At 33.6% G+C, this 19,132-nt stretch overlaps 1 pseudogene; it reads right to left on the reverse strand.

Moving 5' to 3' along the window:
• Positions 1-1,774: 1,774 nt before the first annotated feature.
• Positions 1,775-19,132, reverse strand: part of LOC122139030 — a 28,196-nt pseudogene continuing 10,838 nt past the window's right edge.

A 19,132-nucleotide genomic window follows, 5' to 3' on the forward strand; every position in this document is an offset into this window, starting at 1 on the left:
ATTCACCAAGACTGTTAGACACACTCAATACAGCTGGGAACACAGAGCGAGGCTATGTGTGACGTGTGAAGTGTGAGACGAACTGTGTGTGAAACACAAAAGAATGACGTCTGATTGAGCCATGTAAGGAATCAGTCATGATTTGTCCACCCTAAAAAGACAATTCTGTCATCATTTACTCATTCTCATGTCATTCCAAACAGTTATGACTTACTGTCTTCTGTGAAACACAAGAGAAGATGTTTTGAAAAATAGTTGTGATGCTCTCTTACATGCAATGGATACATGAATGGGACTATAAAAAAATAAATAAACTAAAATAAAAAAGAATTACACTTTAAAAAGTTTTTCTGAAGCCAATATATTTCCCTAAAAAATGTTTTTAACAGTCGTGGTGAAAGTTCAGTTTCATGGAGTTATAAATAACTCTTTTTGTGTTCCATAGAAGAAAGACAGTTATGGCAATCAAAAAGGGTGAGTAAATGATAACAATTTTCTCTCTGAAAACAGTGAGTTAAGCTAAACAAATGTAAAAAGAGGACACTTTATCAAAAAAGAAAAAAGAAAAAGAAAAAGGCAGTCTGCCTAAATGTTAAAATTTGTAAATGTTAGTATAAACTGGATGTTTCCATTTTTACAGCCATTTTTACTCGGGCCAATGTTTTTCAAGCTTTCAGAGGGCTTTACATTTCCTTTTCCTGTGGTTTTCGTAGACAAGAACAGCCAAACCCAAATGTAGATGCTCAGCTAGGGACACTGAGAACTTGAGTGTGTTGGACAGACAAAGGCACAGAAGACAAATCAGGAACATTTATTTGTATTTATTTCTTCTCAGTGGTTTTGCATTTTGTGGCCCAGACATACAGACCCCTGGGAGGATATTCCCACTAGACAGCGGATTTATTTTTTTGTTTTTTTTAATTGACAGCTGACTGACATTGTGGTGTAGGTAGAGAAAACTAATGTCATTCCCATATGTCTAAAGAGCAATGGACACTAATGAGACTTAGTAATATTTTCCTGCACAAAGCAATAGGTTACAAATACCCTTACATATCTTTTTAAGCTGCAATGCAAGCTGCCAACAACAAACATTGACAAACACTGTATAGTCTATAATATGCCGTTACTTTTCTAAGCAATTTTACTTATTTACGCTGGTTATATGATAGATTGGACTGAAGATCTCTACTTATAAACAAGTATATATATATATATACTAATTCAAAAAAAAACATTACAAATAAATTCATAATTGTATATACAACTGTAAATAAAAACTTTGCAAATAATTTTGAAAAAACTTACATTTTAAAACCTAGAATTTCTGAAAATAATAATTTACTTTTTACTTGATGGTTACACCCCAATCATTATATTTAAAATTAATAATAATAATAAAAAATATTATGAACTTAACAAAAGTACATTTCTATGAACTCTCGACATGCTTCTGCACACTTTGTAAATAACATATCTGCACACTAATAACATACCTGTACATTTATCTAAACAATTAAATTTTTTCCTATATTTCTATTTCTGTATATATGTAGTACATTATTTAATGTTTTGTTTTTCTTTTTTATATTAGTGTTATATTACATCCCTACTGTGTTATTCCTATTTATGTCTGCACTATGTTGTACTTTCTTCTACACTGGAAGCTCCTGTCGTCAATTCAAATTCCTTGTGTGTGTAAACATACTTGGTAAGAAAGCTCTTCTGATTATGAAAATAGATTTACCCCACCCCTTCTTTATCATGGGCACTCTTATTCCTCATTGACTCTGAAACAGTCATATTGAGGCACCTGAATAGTGGAAATGGCCCTGCAGGCAACCATGCAGAACACCTTAACAAATGCATAGCAATTGCTTGGCAAGCACCCAAATTCTCTAGTATTGAAGCCACCACATTGTCTCTGAAGATGAATATTCATTCCCCCACCACACAATTATCACACACTGTCACCCATGTAACGCAGTATAATGACCTCACTGTCAGCGAAACGTATGAAACCAATTTCACACGCTCCCCTCTCCTCTTCCTGTGCGGATGAGTCAAATCTCTGAACATCTGGACCCTCCTCCAGCTTTACAACAACCAGACCCCTGCATATCGAGATGAAACGACAAAAACTGAGAAACCATAACCGCCTGATGCATGCAGGCAGCAAATGTGAGTCAAAAACATGGGCAAGGATGCCTCACAACTGAACAAAAATGCCAGGAATGCATTCATGTGCACATCCCATCGCACTTTCGGACAATTATGATTCTTTTACAGTAAAGTGTACAGATCAAAGACGTAATCAGTTATAACAGTCACTCTTTACGAATGCAGATCAGCCGGACAACTAATGCATGCAAACGTAAATCATGGACAGACATGTTCTGCTGTTTGGCACACCTTAGATGCAGCTCTTGCCCCGAGGTAGATTCCCTCACACACACGCACACACACACACACATGGCTCATTCTTTGGCCTGCTCTCACATGCTGTGGGGAGTGTTGGCTGCCTGGCCTCTCTGGTCAGGTCCGTTGCCAAGCCTCAGCCCAGAACTGTGAGGCCTGTGTTTGCCGCACGGAGCCTGAGCGCTCTCCCTCAAACTTGTTTCTAAATACACTGCGGCTTCAAGGAACAGCTCTCTCAGCAGCTGGGCCGGCAGCCATGGAAAATGTAGACGCAACTAAAAAGACCAGAAAGAGGGAGGTGTGGAGGTGTTATTTTGTTTTCTGAGGTTTTTAAACCCCCCACCCCCTTCCGAGGGGTTATTTTCATGCGCTCATAAGCATTTCTGACAGCTTGTGATTTTCTTAAAGGTTTTAACACGTTGTTAAAGCCTGCCGTCCCTTGAGGAATCTATAACTGTCGTTTCTGCTCATTTGGTTTCTTTGTTTGCTGTGGCAGCGTTTTGCCGTTAAAGCTGAGTCATTTGTCCAGGTGCTCCATTCATGGGCAAATTCACCTGATTGAGCCAAACCGAAACCAAATGCAGTGCGTCGTCACGTTGGACGAGATGTAAATTAGCCTGCCCGAGAGCCGCGTTCAGCTTAACTGACATAGTATGTCATAGTTAAGCTGTTGAGTGCTATAATTATCTAATGAAAGTACATACTGCTGATCTGGCAAAGTGGGTGAGTTAGATTTTGACACCCCACCTGACTTTCAGCCATATAATGACAGTCTTTCACTCTAATGATGCATGTAATATGTTTATTTACTACGGCCCTTTCACTTTAATGACATAACAGAGCACTCCAGCAATGCTACGACAATACGCACTCCAGGATTAAATTTGGGGTATAGAATGATGATGTAAAAGTATGATTTCGAATTTGTCTGGTGTTTGGCAAAAATTTTAAACTGTCCACCATGATGTTAGGTTATTAAGCCATTTAAATAAATAAATGCGAAAAGAAAGAAAAAACAGCTAACAATTTATAGTAAAAATCAAACAATTTAATGCTAAAATGACTATAAATAAATAAATAAATAAGAGAAGCGTATCATTTATAATAAACAACCAAATAAACACTGAATAATAACTCAATAAATAAAGTTTGAAAACAAAAATAAAGACAGAATTCTAATAGTTTAAAATACATACATACATACATACAACCAAAAACAAATACTCATAAGAAAGAAAGAAAGAAAGAAAAAGAAAGAAAGGAAGAAAGAAAGAAAGAAAGAAAGAAAGAAAGAAAGAAATTGAGAAAATTATGAACAATTGCAATGAAGACAAAAAAATTAAAAAAAAAAAAAAAGAAAGAAAGAAAGAAAGAAAGGTAATAATTTATAATACATAAAAAAACAAATAGATTCTGATCACAACTTTGAATGAATGAATAAATAAAATAAATAACGCTTGTAGTTTATAATAAATAAATAAATAAATAAAGCAAATAAATAAATATCAATAACACCTTCAATAAATAAAAAAATAAACATAATAAATAAATAAATAAATAAAATAAAAAATAAAAATGCTTTTAGTTTGTAATAAATAAACAAATAAAGAGCAAATGCTGACAAATAACAACTGAGAACAAAGAAAGATTTTATAATAAACAAATACAGATAAGAACCATTCGGTTTGTGTAACACATACTTGTTTTAACATGGCCAAACTGTTAAAATGTTTCATGAACTGTCTGAGCTTTTTGAGTAGGTTTAGAATAATATGTTGTAAGAAAAATAAACTGTTTAACTGTTAAATCTGAGGCTTGTTTATGATGGAGTTTACAGATGAGGTCACTCCAGATCCTGATTAAAGAACCTTCAGACTCACAGTAATTGCAGGTGCAGACAGAGCAGTCTGGGATTCTGTGGCCAGTCAAAGAGTGATTCAGTCAGTTAAGAAACTGATGGAGCCATCATGCAAAATTCTAATGCAACAAGTCGATGGTGCGCCGAGATCACAAACCTCCCGGCCTCCTCTTGGCAGCTTATCAAAATGTTTGATGGTGATGGCAATCAAAATCTAATCAACACAGTTTGGAGGTCCTCCAATAGAACTCCTTAATCACTCACTGCCAAATCAAAATAAAAGCAGCACTAAACCACAGCTAATCAAACAGGTATCTGAAGTAAATCAGAAACCAACTATGACATATTTCCACAGACGTTTTCTAATACTGTAGGATTTCTCTGGTGTATTTTTAACACAGATATTGAGTTTTTGGAATAGCCAACCCTGATTTCATGAGAAAACCTAACTATTTAACGAGATGGTGAATTTATATGAATTCTTATGATGTTATTTGAATGAAAAGGACGTTTTCAGAATGTTCTGGCAAGCCTTTCTCAAAGTTGTGAACAAACATTCTTCCAGTAACATTGATAGGACATTTGTTGAAAGTTCTCTGGTCTTTAATATTGCTCTCAAAAACAACATTTATACATCATTCACGGAACATTTTATTGTGAAACATTTTAGCAGAATGTTTGTCTAACATTTTTAAATGTTACTATTTCAAAATGTTCAGAGAACATTCAAACACAACATTCCCATAATGTTTGCAAAGTTATAAAATGGAATATTCCCCTAAAATTCACATAACCAAGAAAAAAAAAAACGTTTCAAAAACATTTAAAAAACTGGACGTTTTGAATGTTCAGAGAACATTTTTATAAATTAAAATGGTGGGTGATTGCGATTTCACTTTTTTAACGTTAGTTAGTCAGTAATGTTGCTGTCTGAGCATAAACAATATCTGCAAAGTTGCGGCGCTGAAAGTTCAATGCAAATTAAGATATTGTCTTTTAAATTTCTGGCAGTTTAATGCCTACAAAAATGGCTCGTAGGGACTACAACAAGATACTTCCCAGGTTGGTGTCATCACAAACCCTGAAATTGACATAAACTCCACCCCTGGGAACATGCAACAAAGTGGGCGGGGCCATGTTGCACCATTTTAGAGAAGAGGAAGAGTTGTTGCCATGCCGCCAAAACTAGGGGTGTATAAAAAATACGTGTATGCAAGTGTTTATTCAGTTTTCTATGGGAGGAAAATGCTTCAATTCAGTGCGTTGCGTTCATATCCTGGGTTCATCCAACTGTTTATCTCATAATGTTGACTTTTTTAAGTCATAATTTAGATTTTTTTATAATCATAATTTTGACGTTTTATCTCGTTATTACTGAAATTACTGAAAGTGATATTTTTGACTTAGTCATAATTTCAACTTTTCATCTTGTACTTATAACTTACGTAATAATACTTTAGCAATATTTCGACTTTTGAAGACATGAATTTTTATTTATTTGATTTGTTAATACTATTTTTTTTACTTTTTTAAACGAAGCATTAACATGTTAGGCTGTACCCTATAAACAGAATCAAGCCTAGAGAGAAAAAAATCATCAACCACCCCTAGTGTTAACATTATCAAAATGTTTTTTTTTTTTTTGTCTGGGATGTTTTTGTTTGCTGGGAAGGTCCACCACTAATCTAGGAGGCATAATTGTATGAATACATATGAAATCATACAAATTCCTACAAATTAGCCAACATTTTAAATATTTCTTAATTTATGTGACAAATAACCCAAAAATAATATCAACCGACATTTTTTTTTTTTTTTTTTTTACATTCTATCAGATTAACGAAATTTAAGACATTTTTACACAAAATTAGCCACCACTTTGCCAAAAACTTAAATAGTTACGAATTTCCATATCAGTGTGTTGGAATATACAGTATACCATATAGCAAAATTCAACTGCTTGATTGTTTATATCTTTGCAAAATAAAAGCTATATTATCATCCAGCTCTAATAAGCAAAATGTAAGAAATTATAAACATCATGATTGTAAATCTTCTCTGAAATGATGTGTATTGGGAACACCATAATGAATTGGAAAAAAGGTTCTTAGCGCAACTCACTTTGCATTAATGAAAAATTAATGCAAAGTGACAAGGTCATGCGACAGCATATTACGGTTTAGAATGTATCTTTGCATAAAGTGTTTGGTTTCACCTGTTTAACCAAAGCAACTTACAAATGAGGAACATTACAAGCAATTTATCATATCAATCAAGCTAAAGCAGAACACAAACTACAGCAGACGTGAAATGCACAAAATGTATGCAGCATGCTAGCATTGCCTTCTGAGTCTGTGCTGCTCTGAGCTCAAACGTCTGGTGGCTTATTTGTCTAGGAGTGTGTGGTTCAAACTGAGCACCACCTCCTTGTAACCCTGACTGCAGCGCTGCATGAGACGTGGGTTTGGCGCTGTTTGATCTCTACAGGAGGGATGCAGAGGGCTTCCTCTCTAATCTCGGTCTCTAAATGAAGGTCGGCACTTCAGACAGGAGATCCAAGCAGACATAAACCCTACAGGAGGTGTGCTGCTGGCACAGCTGAGGGAGGTGCACTTCTCTGTCTAGTGTCTCGGTGTACAGGTGTACCCACATCCAACTCACCACAAGCAAACATGCATGTTTCTACACTCATATAGTAGAACTATGGTTTTTTAAAGAGATGATCTAAAATCAGCTCATCAGTACCATGAAATAAACTCAGTGTTGTATTACTAAAATATTATTTCATTTTAATATTTTATCATGTGTTGTATTATTTTGATTATATATATATGTATATATAATATGTGTGTGCATGTGCATATATGTGTTTTTTTGCATAATGCTGCATCCACACCACTAGGTGTCAGTATAAAAGGCCATTCACACCAAAGACGATAACTATAACAATAACAATAACTACATAACCGACTACACCAATGGATGATAATGTTCAGTTTATTATAAGCACCTGATGTCATCTGCTTCTTTCTAGATTTGTAGCCATTTCAGTCTCAAAACAGCACTACTTGGCTAACCCATTCTAACAGCTAATTTAAAAAGCGTTTGCATGAGACAGCAGTCAGTTTAGTGCCACAAAAATATTTGCCTGCAGAATACAGATTAGCCGATTAGAATCAAGTTTTCCAGTCAGCCATTGCTGCAAAAAAAGAAAATAAAGGCCATCATCAAAACTTCCATTAGGACCCCAAGCTATCCCACTAACTCAAATAACTTTTAATGGGTACTCTCTTTATCGCCTGATTAGAATTACTATGTCTGTTTTAGTTAGTTTACATACTAGCATAGTATACAGATACCCAATTAGCCTGATAGCTCAGCTTATTTAATTCAGTTAAAAAACAAAATTAATAAACAGTTTATCAAGTGAAAGAGGTAACATTATATATCCGATTTGTTTTATTATGCACCATATAGTAAGCAGTTATATTTTAGATGAATATCATATGTATGTACTTGTTAACTATAAACAGATCGTTTATAGACACCCAATTGATTTGTGATGACATTAAATACATATTTATACAGAGGCCGTACTTTATATCATTTTTCTGAGCATCTGTGCAATTTCAGCAAACGGCAGAAATACCCAAAACAATGACTTCACAAGTGCGACGAACAGACAAACGCTCACACACACAAAGCACTGTGCTATACTTAAGAAGAATTTGTGTTTGTCCTGGTGTCTTTATTTATTTTGGTGTAGGTGCAGCGAGTGGGTGGATCGTCTGGGTCTGTTTGTGCTGTGTCTCTTTTTTGTTTGGTGTATTTAAAGAGAATCAACATTCCAAGTGTTTCTTTTCTCTCTCTCTTAAAGGAACTGTGATGTGTTGCAGCCGTTCTGAACGTTAGGTGTGGGTTCTGGCACAGTTTTGAGCTGACTGTAGCATCGCACAGCAATGCTGACGAACAGCACAACTCAGATGGGGTAGGTATGACGGAAATATGGTACTGTAGCGTTTAGGAGTTTTTAATTGTGTATGGATTGCGTGTGTGTGTGAGAGAGAGTTGTACTTCCTGTCTACATTTCTCCGGCCCACTTAGACAGTGAGGGAATCTGGGCGGACTGCTGGCCACATGACATTTCTGTGCTCTTGCAGAGTGATGTGTTCAGTCCTTCCCTCCCTCCCTCTGCAGCTCTTCAAAGCTTCGACATGTCATCTCCCACCACAAAAACAGAGGTGGGAAGACTCACTGGCGCTACCGCTGCCTCAGGGTGTCTGGCGCTAAAGCCGCCTGCAAATACAGCAGGCAGCGGAGGAGGGGAAGAATTGTACTGTATGTATTAAACAAGCCTGGTAAAGTCAACAGCATTAAACTTTGTGTGAATTTTTGCACGATTGTGAGCAATATCAGGAAGTTTTCAGTACACTTGGTGTCCTGTTTGTTTTTATTAGTCAGAACTATTAGATATGACAGATAATCTATTATCCAACCATTACCACATCATGAAAAGTAGCTCGTTTTAAACACAGACATCTGTATAAGACACTAATTTACACTCTTTCTGTGCAATATTGGGAAGACGGTGATTCTACACTACTTTTTATGTTATTGAAAGAAGTCTCTTCTGCTCAACAAGTCTGCATTTATTTGATTAAAAATACAGTAAAAATAGTTATATTCTGAAAGATTATTATAATAAAAAAAATCTCTTTTCTGTTTTAAAATATTTTAAAATCTAATTTATTCCTGTGAGTCAAGGCTTAATTTTAAGCATCGTTACTCCAGTCTCCAGTGTCACATGATCCTTCAGAAATCATTCAATATGCTGATCTGCTAAGGAAACATCTGTTATTATTATGAGTGTTAAAATATTTTAGTTTAAGCAGCAAAACTGTTTTCAACATTGATAATAATAAGAAATGTTTCTTGAGCAACAAGTCAGCTTTTTTTTTTTCAAGTCAATTTTTTTTTTTTTAATATTACAAATATTGTTGTGTGCATTCATCAAGCACAACAATGTTAAATTATATTATACTTTAATATAATAATATAAAATATACAATATAAATTATAATAAAGATGTTTATTTTATAATATTATATCATAATTTTGCATATTTTAATTTGATGTTTATTTGATGTTTAATACTAATTACATAAGCACACTAATCAAGGGTTTAAATATTATCCGATTGGTCATAAAATGTAGTAGTAGGCTTTATAAACACTTTCTAAAGGTTACTTCCATTCACTGAACATTTGTTGAAAAGAAGAAAAAAAAAACAGTTTCAACTTAACTGCACAACATATATAAGTAAAAAGACAGCATATAAATCAGATATTTTTCTGTGACATACATCCAGGCTTATTATAATAAGCTAAATAGTCCATAGCAACATCCACCTAGTAGCAAGACAAACACTGCAATCATATTATGTTGACACTAGTTATTATTAATATAGAAAAGAGTATAGCTAACTGCTGTCAGACACAGTTTACACAATTTGGCAACACCTAAAGCTATAGCTACTCAACTGCTAAAGATGTGAGAAATATGGTGAAAAAGTGTTTAATTGTATTAAACAATCACTATTACTGTAAAACCATACAATAATAAAAAAATAAAATAATGAAACAAAAAACCACACAAACAAACAAACAAACAAAAAAAAGTGCACTATTTAACAATTTAAAAATAAACAAACAAAAATGTACATTTGAAATCTTTGTTTAAATAATCTTTTAATTTTGATGTGCTGACTAACATACTAAACTACTTATGTGGATCAAAAGAGCTCTCAAGTTCAACTAATTGCATTTCAAATAAAATACATTTGCATTCAATTGCAAACAAGTGTCCAAAACATTACATGCAGTTAAGTATATTATTTCAAAGTATATTATTTCCATAATCAATCCTCTTTTTAAAAGTGTGCTAAATTGTACTTCTTTAACAGGAAAGAGACAGTATACAGCAGATGTAAAAGTAGCATATTTGTTTGGGACAGTGTTCAAATATACAGTTTAGCACTCATTTTACAAAAATATCGGACAATGAATCACACGATTGATTAATCAACACACACAAACACAAACACACACACACACACACACACACACACACACACACACACACACACACACATATATATCAGTGTAAATTTCTAAGTGGTTGATAGCTAGCTAACAAACTAGTGCACTATAAACATAACATAGTTAGTCAGAAGATGAAATAAAACATAGACAAAATAAAAGAAGAAGATCCTGAAGTATAAATCAGTGACATGCACGCAGGCTGATTTGAACTGCTGTTGTGCAGTAGTAACTGTAGGTACGCATTAAAGCACACTAGATCTGATAATTACAGAGGAGGACAAATAGACATGAAGGATATGTCAAATCCTAATCTATTCTGACATGACTGACAAAATGCCACATTATGAATTGACTGTCATTTTCCTCGCTGACATTTGTCCAGTTGTATGACGCTCCCAGTCTACCCATTATGCTATTGGCTTTTGCACCTCTGTGGTTCACCGGAGGAGCTAGATATTGGCTGGAAGACAAAGTAAGCTAATTTGACCATGCAAAGCAGAGCACTGAACAGGGTGTTCTGAACAGTGTTGCCACAAGACTGGACTACTGCATTCATTATGTATGCCGTTGTAATTTCAAACTGTTGAAAGGAAAAATGTCAGGACATAACCATGATAACAAGCTTGCAGGTTTGGTTTCTGCGTGCAGCCGTGTGATCAGCTGTCTAACAGGCGAACAAAATGCACTACTAAGAGCTTTCCTGACAAATGTAAGTCAGTGACTGTTAAAAATGGTTAATAACTGCTTGTGAATACTGTTATGTTGTTGGCAAGAATGCTCGCTGCTAATTACAAGTGTGCAAGTGTGTATATCAGTGAATGTGGGTTATTGTTTATAAGGGGCCCACATCAACACACAAGGTCTGTGAGAAAATGTCATTGTGTCCATGAATGATGTTTGTTTGAACTGGCAACCGTTCACCTGCACAAAATACTGGTTGGGCACCTAATAAAGTGGTGGGCAATATAAATACTAATGTAAAAATAACCATAGCCAATAAACCATTTTTATTTTAAATCTCATTTTAAAGCTGGATATAATTGTATTATGTTTCATTTATACATTAAATATATATATTATTTTTAACAAATATAATACATATTATGCAATATGAATTTAATAATTCTTTATTATACTATTTAGTGCTATAATTTTAATGAATAATTATATAAAAATCATTGCTTATTTTTAGATTTTTTTTTTTTTTTTTTTTTTTTTTTTAATATTATGTTATATCATAATTTTTTCTTTCAGTGTTTAGGTTTAACAAAACAAAAGCTAATTCTATTCCAAGAACCTGTGAAACCTGTGTATATAGTTCCAGCAATACACATATCCCCCTTTTAGGGTGTTCCTAAGTAGAAGTATACTACACTAAGAATACAATATAGTTTATTTTATATCGTATACTAAATATATATTACATAATACCATTTATTATCAAAAGACAGTGCTTGCTTGTCTTGGATTTGCTTCATGCAAGTCAAATGTTTTTCAGGCACAATGTATTTTTGTGCTTTGCAACATCAATAAGTTGTAGTCTCGTGTGACAACAAAAATTCATATAAAAAATGACAGCTGTTTTCTGGCTTGCATTGGTGAAAGTGTAAGAGAAGAGATAAAAAAAATAGAAATAAAAAACCAAAGTTACTGCCTCAAAGTCTCCTTCTGCTCTCATAGGCCACATAATGTGCCATGGGCCTCAAAATCACAGAAAAATGACTCAAGGAACATGAGAATCAGGCCTTTGGGATCAAATATGCAATAGAACACTCTCTCTCGCTGACAATTTATGGCTGTGTGTAAGTCTGAATGTTACACCCGCTATTGTGACTTACTAAAACTTTATTTCAGGAGTCTGTCTGCGCAATTCTAGCAACCCAGAATGTAATATAACATACAAACAAAAAAAGATCCCAATGAGTCTTAAGAGTAAGCTGTTTTTTACATACAAGTGTGGATGTACTACATTTACACTCATCACATTTTAGCCTCTTGCCAAGTATATAAGTGTTTGTGTCAAAGGCCCTGTGAATGCGAAAGAACAAAAATATGCTGACGCTATGGAGCCAGTAAAATCACAAACAACTATAACAACCACAAATAAGCCATAACTGTACAGTTAAAACTGCACAGCCACTGTAGTCATTTTCTTATGAAAGCCGTCCTTTCACTGCTACAGGTATCACCAAGATAGTCCAAACATGAATGTCTAATATATCAAAATATTGGGACGGTGCCACTGTTGTCACACAAGTAGTTTGACTGGGAATTACATGAGTATTTATACTTTAGCCAAAGGCAATTACATGCAATCCGTGTTTCTTTTAAAATGCAAAATCCATTTTAAGTGTTTCCTTAACATTTATGCAAGATAATGACTGGTTATTACTCTGCAACTGTAGATAGAAAGAAAATGTTCACTTTGGTTAAAGTCAAGTTAATGTTGGTAAACAGAGCAAACAGGGACCTGTCAGGACACTTTTAATGTTTCACAAATGAAACAATATTGCCCTCTAATGGCAGAATGAGAATCTGTCACCTCTGAGCAGCTCAAATTTTAAAAGGTTTAAAGGGTTAAAAAATGTATAGGCATGTTTGAGAGGCAAGTATGACGTTTTCAGAGTTTCAGCAATGGAGATTTGCATAAAACTAAGGAGGGGTTAATTTGCATGTGGTGACCTGAAATGCACTTCCATTTGAAAGTCTAATGTAGTTATATTTGGTTTAGTTCAAATTCCATCCAGTTTTTCACAATTGGTGTTGTTTAACAGTTTATAGATCAAGTGGTGACCCAATATTTTTCAAACTAAAGTATGATAACCAAAAGTACCAGAGTATAACTAATGCAACGAAATGCTGAATTATTAGTACTGACAAAGGCTCTTAAGGAAAACTTACAATAAACAGCAGTAAAAGTGTTATTTACTAGCCAAAAACATGGGATGTACACTGCATATGTAAGCATATATATATTTAAAATAGGGATCTCTTGTTCATGAGTTAAAACACTTAATTAGTTTGCTACAAGCAGGCAAAACCATGTAATCTGGTGCAACAGAAAATAAAAAAGTAGCCTAGTACCGAACCCTGTGGGACTCTGGAACAGCGATCCTGTTAAATAGGCATCAATTTAGACTAGAATAGTTTGTGTTCGACACTATTAAATATGGCTGCTATTACTGAAGCCAAGACAATAACAAATTGCGTGACTAAAACAAAGTATCATCTCTGAAGAGATACTGGCCTCACCCTGGTAAGATCACATTTGATATAAAAGGTATTGGTTGAAACTATTCAGCCTGGTTGTTTGATGACTCCATAGGAGTCCTCAGGATTCTTGGAAGGTCAAGAGCAAGTAAACTTGTCAGACAGGAATAATCCCCAAAAGCAAAAAAAAAAAAAAAAAAAAAAAAAAAAAACTAAAAGTCATTTACCACCCGGTTTAGCAGATCTAATAACGAGTATATGCAAATTATGTGTTTATTGTATGTCAAGTGTTGGTGTTGTTTGTGTTTGTTAGAAACTAACCTAAAGCAAATGTTTATCTAAGGTTTTAAGTGAGTTACAAGAGCTGGATAATGATGCTGATATTAAATCAGAAATAAATCTATTAAATGAATGCAGAAATTTTTAATTAATCGCAATTTAATTAATTTATTAAAATGTACTTGAAATGAGCACTATCATCTATTTTCGGAGCAATACTTAATCAGACTGATGTATAATTTTGTATTTCCGCCATGTAAATCCTTCTCATTTTAATGACTGTGGGATTAAAATTGCATGTTTTTATGGATTGAATTGGCTTAATGAGATAAAAGTGATCATTTCTAAGAGCTTGTCAAATTTCAGAAAGATCAACCATACTGATTTATATGATGCTACACTCCGATAGCTAGTAAAACAGCAAATGTGATCGCAGACTCACAATTGCTACAATTAAAGTAGCAGTAATAACACATAAAATCTACAAGGACGTTAAATGGAGTTTGTTGAACTCGATTGTTCTCGCACACATGCAAAAACTGGCATTTGGCCAATCTGACGGGGAATCAGTCATCACAGGATTAGAGCACAATCATTTAAAAATCTGTTGCTGATATTTATATGGCCAAAACTTAAGAACTTCTGACAGCTTGCAATGTAAATCAGTTACATTTTTTATAATTGTATAGCTGACTAATTACAGAAAACAGCTTTAAATATCAGTTGTCACTCTATGTCTCCTAATAATAAGCCTAAGTGGGATGACATTTAAATTCTTAGTTTTATGATCAGGGTTTCTATTGTGGGGGCAAAACATATAATTCAATTAAATACCGTGATGATTGAGAAATGAACAAATAAATGTCCATCAAAAACCTGATGTATAATATTTGATACTCACATTTTCACATGATTTTTTAAAATACATTATGTATGTATAATCAAGTAAACTTCTATTGCTTCTATCCAGTAAATAGTCATCTTGAAATATTACTAACAATATAAAAGTTATTCTTACGTTTATAAAAACCAATAAAGAAAAAAAAAGGAACATGATCTGAAGATTGACGTTATTAAGATGAAACTAGAATTGTTTACTTGCTAAAAAAAGTATTAATTATCAATCAGACAAGAGAAGGCATGTAGTACATTGTGTACAACAGGTTTGATCATGTTAAATTAGAGCCTTGGAAATCTGTGTATCAAATATGATACAGTTTTTTTTTCTCCTATGGGGTTGTTTGGGGTTGTTTAACTGACTCTAGCTAATTATTTCCCTGAAAACATAATAAACGGTTAATGAACAAAACGTCAAATTTCAAAGAAATCTGATATACTTCTGCACAGAGTGACATTCACAATTGAGTTTAACAGAAGATATTCAGATCAAACTGCTAGTACATTACTTTATAGCTTTTGATCATCTTCATTCTGGCATTAAACATGAACCATTTTAAAGGCTGACAAAACCTGCTCCAGCACACGCTGTTCCACAACTCTAAATGCAAATCAGGACCTGCAATGGCAAAAATAAAAAAAATAAAAAATCTCTTTACTTCAACTTAAACAGATTTCAAATATCAGTCTGGGTTGAAAAAGGCTTCAGAAATTACAGGACAAGTTGAACTGCTGATAAAAAGCAAGACTCATGTCTCATCACATGTATTAAAAAGCAACAATATCAGCGATCAGATGATGCACAAAGGAAGTTGAAAGAGCTTCAGGAAATTCAGTTAAAAATTTATATAAACATGGTTAAATCTCCTACAAGCTTTTTTTTTTCTTTGCCTAAATCCTTACCTGTTCCATTCATGTATGCTTTACATTTATTAGTTTGTTTTTTGTTAGAACACTGCAGTCTTAATAGAATGAAATTTTATATGCAATTCAAATACATCAGATACATACAATCTTAAATTCAGGCCTAAATATTTCTCATAATGCTGATCAACTATCAATGGTATATTACATCATACATCTTTGCCTAATATGGGCAAACAGTTGAGTATAACATGGTAATATGGTGTCAGCATCATCAGACCCTATTGAATGAAGCAGTTTTTTCATTATGCAAATGAAGAGCCTCTGAATCTTTTTGATTCAGCACTCAAACATTAGACCTCTGTGGGGCTTGGAAGCGCATGAGTGGCGTTCAGGTGAAATTATCGAAAATTGGTTTCCTCTGCTTTGTTAAGCACCTGTGGTGAGATCAAAGAGCACAATCCTGTGTGTCATCTTGGTTTCAATGAGAGGTGTTTGTGTGTGAAGCTTGATTATGATGATAAAATAATAATAATAATAATAATAATAATAATAATAATAATAATAAAAAAACGTTTACATGTAATTGTTGGACGAACACAAACAATGCACTGAGCTTTTGAAGTAGCCTATTTCTGAATAAGTGAATTTTAATTGCTTCAAAGAAACACAGACGTTGACGTAATCAAACACTCATTTTTAATTTGAATACTAGTTTAAAGCCTACTCTTGCACTGGCAGAAGCAAAAGTACAAAACTGTCAATGGAGCAGTAACGTTACTTTCAAATGGTACTAATATGCACCATGTAAGTTGTAAGCAAGTGTACTTTTTTGTTCGTTTTTTTTTTTTTTTTTTGGTAAACATAACCTGACCATACTTGGATATTCTGTTGTACAAAGTAAACTGCACACATTCACACCCCAAACATTTATTTATTTATTTTTATCACAAACATAGCCTACATTTTAAAAAAATTAAAACAACTTCTTCAAAAATTGCATTTTCAATAGGGGTGTTATTCATGTTGTAGAGCACAAAGTATTGCCAATTTTATATTTACCACAAACATTGTTGTTTACTTGTATATTTGGGGAGTGAAGAAAAAACTAACACATAAAATGTGACAGTTTGAAAGAAAACTGATTGAATCCAATTTGGTAGCAATAAAATGTATTTTTGTAGGCCAGTCATTGTGGGGAAATTGGTTCACCCTGCATGTGAGCAAAGCCTGTAAAGTTTTATTCCAGTGAGAGACAACATTAAACCAGCATTTCCAGAACACAACATGAAGGGTTCAACAAAACAGAGCCAAATGATGATGCATATGGACTGACAACTTCAAGCCATCTAAATCACTTTTTGGCAAAATATATAATTTAAACCTGTTTTTTTAACAGATTACAGACTACTAAGTGGTATATCATAAGACAAGTTACATTAAGCAGGCAGTTTCTCCACAGATGGCAAAAAATATGACTTGAGCAATTAGAGTTTACTGATATTTTGTAAATCCAGGCTTATTTGAAAAGCAATGGCTTTTGCTTACGGGGAGTCAAATGTAATTAAGTCCATAAATAGAACTTACTGAACAATTAAGTACTTAGTGAGTTAGTCACTACTACTTGTGCAATAGAAGGGATTGTTTGCCAAGCCCACTGAAAGTATGAGGCACCTTTAATCAATCTGTTTTGCTCTGAAAACAAAGATTGAAATGTCAGAAATGTTATTAGAAATGGGTAAGTATCTTCTAGATATATATGTTTTACAAGCAAAGAAAAGGCAGGTCAAATATATGCTAATGTCATTTCAAACATATGTTTTGTAAGTTTGATTTACTGCTTCTGTCATGAGTACATTGAATTCATAATTTGTTTATATAAATTTCAATTATATCCATGATTCTAATTTACCAATCTCCATAAAATGGGCCTAATCATGTATTAAAAAAAACAAATAAAAAATTAGTTTTAATGAATTATTTTGTCGATTCATCAAAACCTGGCAATGGAAATGCAGTCATTGATCACTCAAGTCAAGTGGACGTCATTTTGCAATAACTGCATTATATGAATTGATTATGGCAGAGACATGGTATGAGGAGGGTGGTTTGGGGATCTGAGAGCTGGGAGGGGGTTGGCAGCCGTATGGCTATAAATGCCGTCGCCACTAGTGAAGAACAGAAAAGACCTGCGATCCCCCGAATACCCTCCTGCTGGCTGGACAGACCTGTATGACGGAGAAAGAAATTTTTTCTTTGGTATCATCAAGCTAGTTTTATTTGCACAATTTGAGTTCCTTATGGAGATTTGTAAACTCTCAGTGTTAATGCTGGACCGTACTTCTCTTGCCTGTAGTTTTCAAGGATTGTCTTTAACTCTAAACAGAGACCCCTGGATTTCAGAGAACAACTGGGAGGTGAGAAGTGTTTTTATTTAAATTTTTATAGATTTAAAAACTATACATATTAAGTTAATCATAAAGGTTGTTTAAATAAAATGTTTTCAATGTTTTTCCTCATAAAACCAAAACATGCTATGCTGTGCATTCATCACAAAATTAGTGCTGTCAACCAATTAATTGCATCCAAAATAAGTTTTGTTTACATAGCATATGTGTGTGTACTCTGTATATTATGTTATATAAAATACACACCCATGCATGTAATACATTTAAGAAAAAATGTTACATTTTAATATTGAATATTGCTATTTATTGAATATGTAAAATTATTATCAAAATATATACTGTGTGTGTATTCTATAATATTTCATAATAAATATACATAGTACACACAGATATATTATGTAAATAAAAACTTTTATTTTTTGGATGCGATTTATCGTTTGACAGCATCAAATCAAAATGCTTTGGTTGTTTGAACAGGATGAACCAGTGGAGGAGACACTATTCAGCCAAGTGGCCAGCAGTCTACTAAAGAGGTCGAAAGTCTTCATCAGTTCTATGGACTAATCTTGGGAAGACGCTGTGGTGAAGAATTGTGGGTTTTGCTGACTCCTGGGTACAAAAGACCTACAAGAAATTAATGGTTACATTGTTGTATCGAAGTTATTAATAATTGATTTATAACCCAAAATACAGTAGAGTCTAATTTAAAATCAAATTAAAGGGCAGAAGCGTTGACAACAAAATATTTACAATTCGTACTGCACTATTTCAGTGGTTCTGTGGCTTAATTCACTTTTTTTAATCAAATTATATTTAACAACACATTGTTAGTGATATTAATAGGCCTATATACTCACTTTTATATTCAATTTTTCCCCTCACTTGTTCTAGAAGTCGTCCAGCCTGTGAAAATGGAACGATAGCAAGTAATTTCACTCAAGTATCATAAATTAAATATTTTCCTTAGATTAATATATAAAAATCATTTATAATGCTATCTACTGTCCAGGGTTTTGCAGGGTTTATAAAGGTACATTTTTTGATAACTTGCTATTGTATTTTGTTGTTTTTCAAGCACAAATGTCTAATGTTCACAC

Source organism: Cyprinus carpio, chromosome B12 (assembly GCF_018340385.1).
Source record: "Cyprinus carpio isolate SPL01 chromosome B12, ASM1834038v1, whole genome shotgun sequence".
In the NCBI taxonomy this organism is placed as follows: Eukaryota; Metazoa; Chordata; class Actinopteri; order Cypriniformes; family Cyprinidae; genus Cyprinus; species Cyprinus carpio.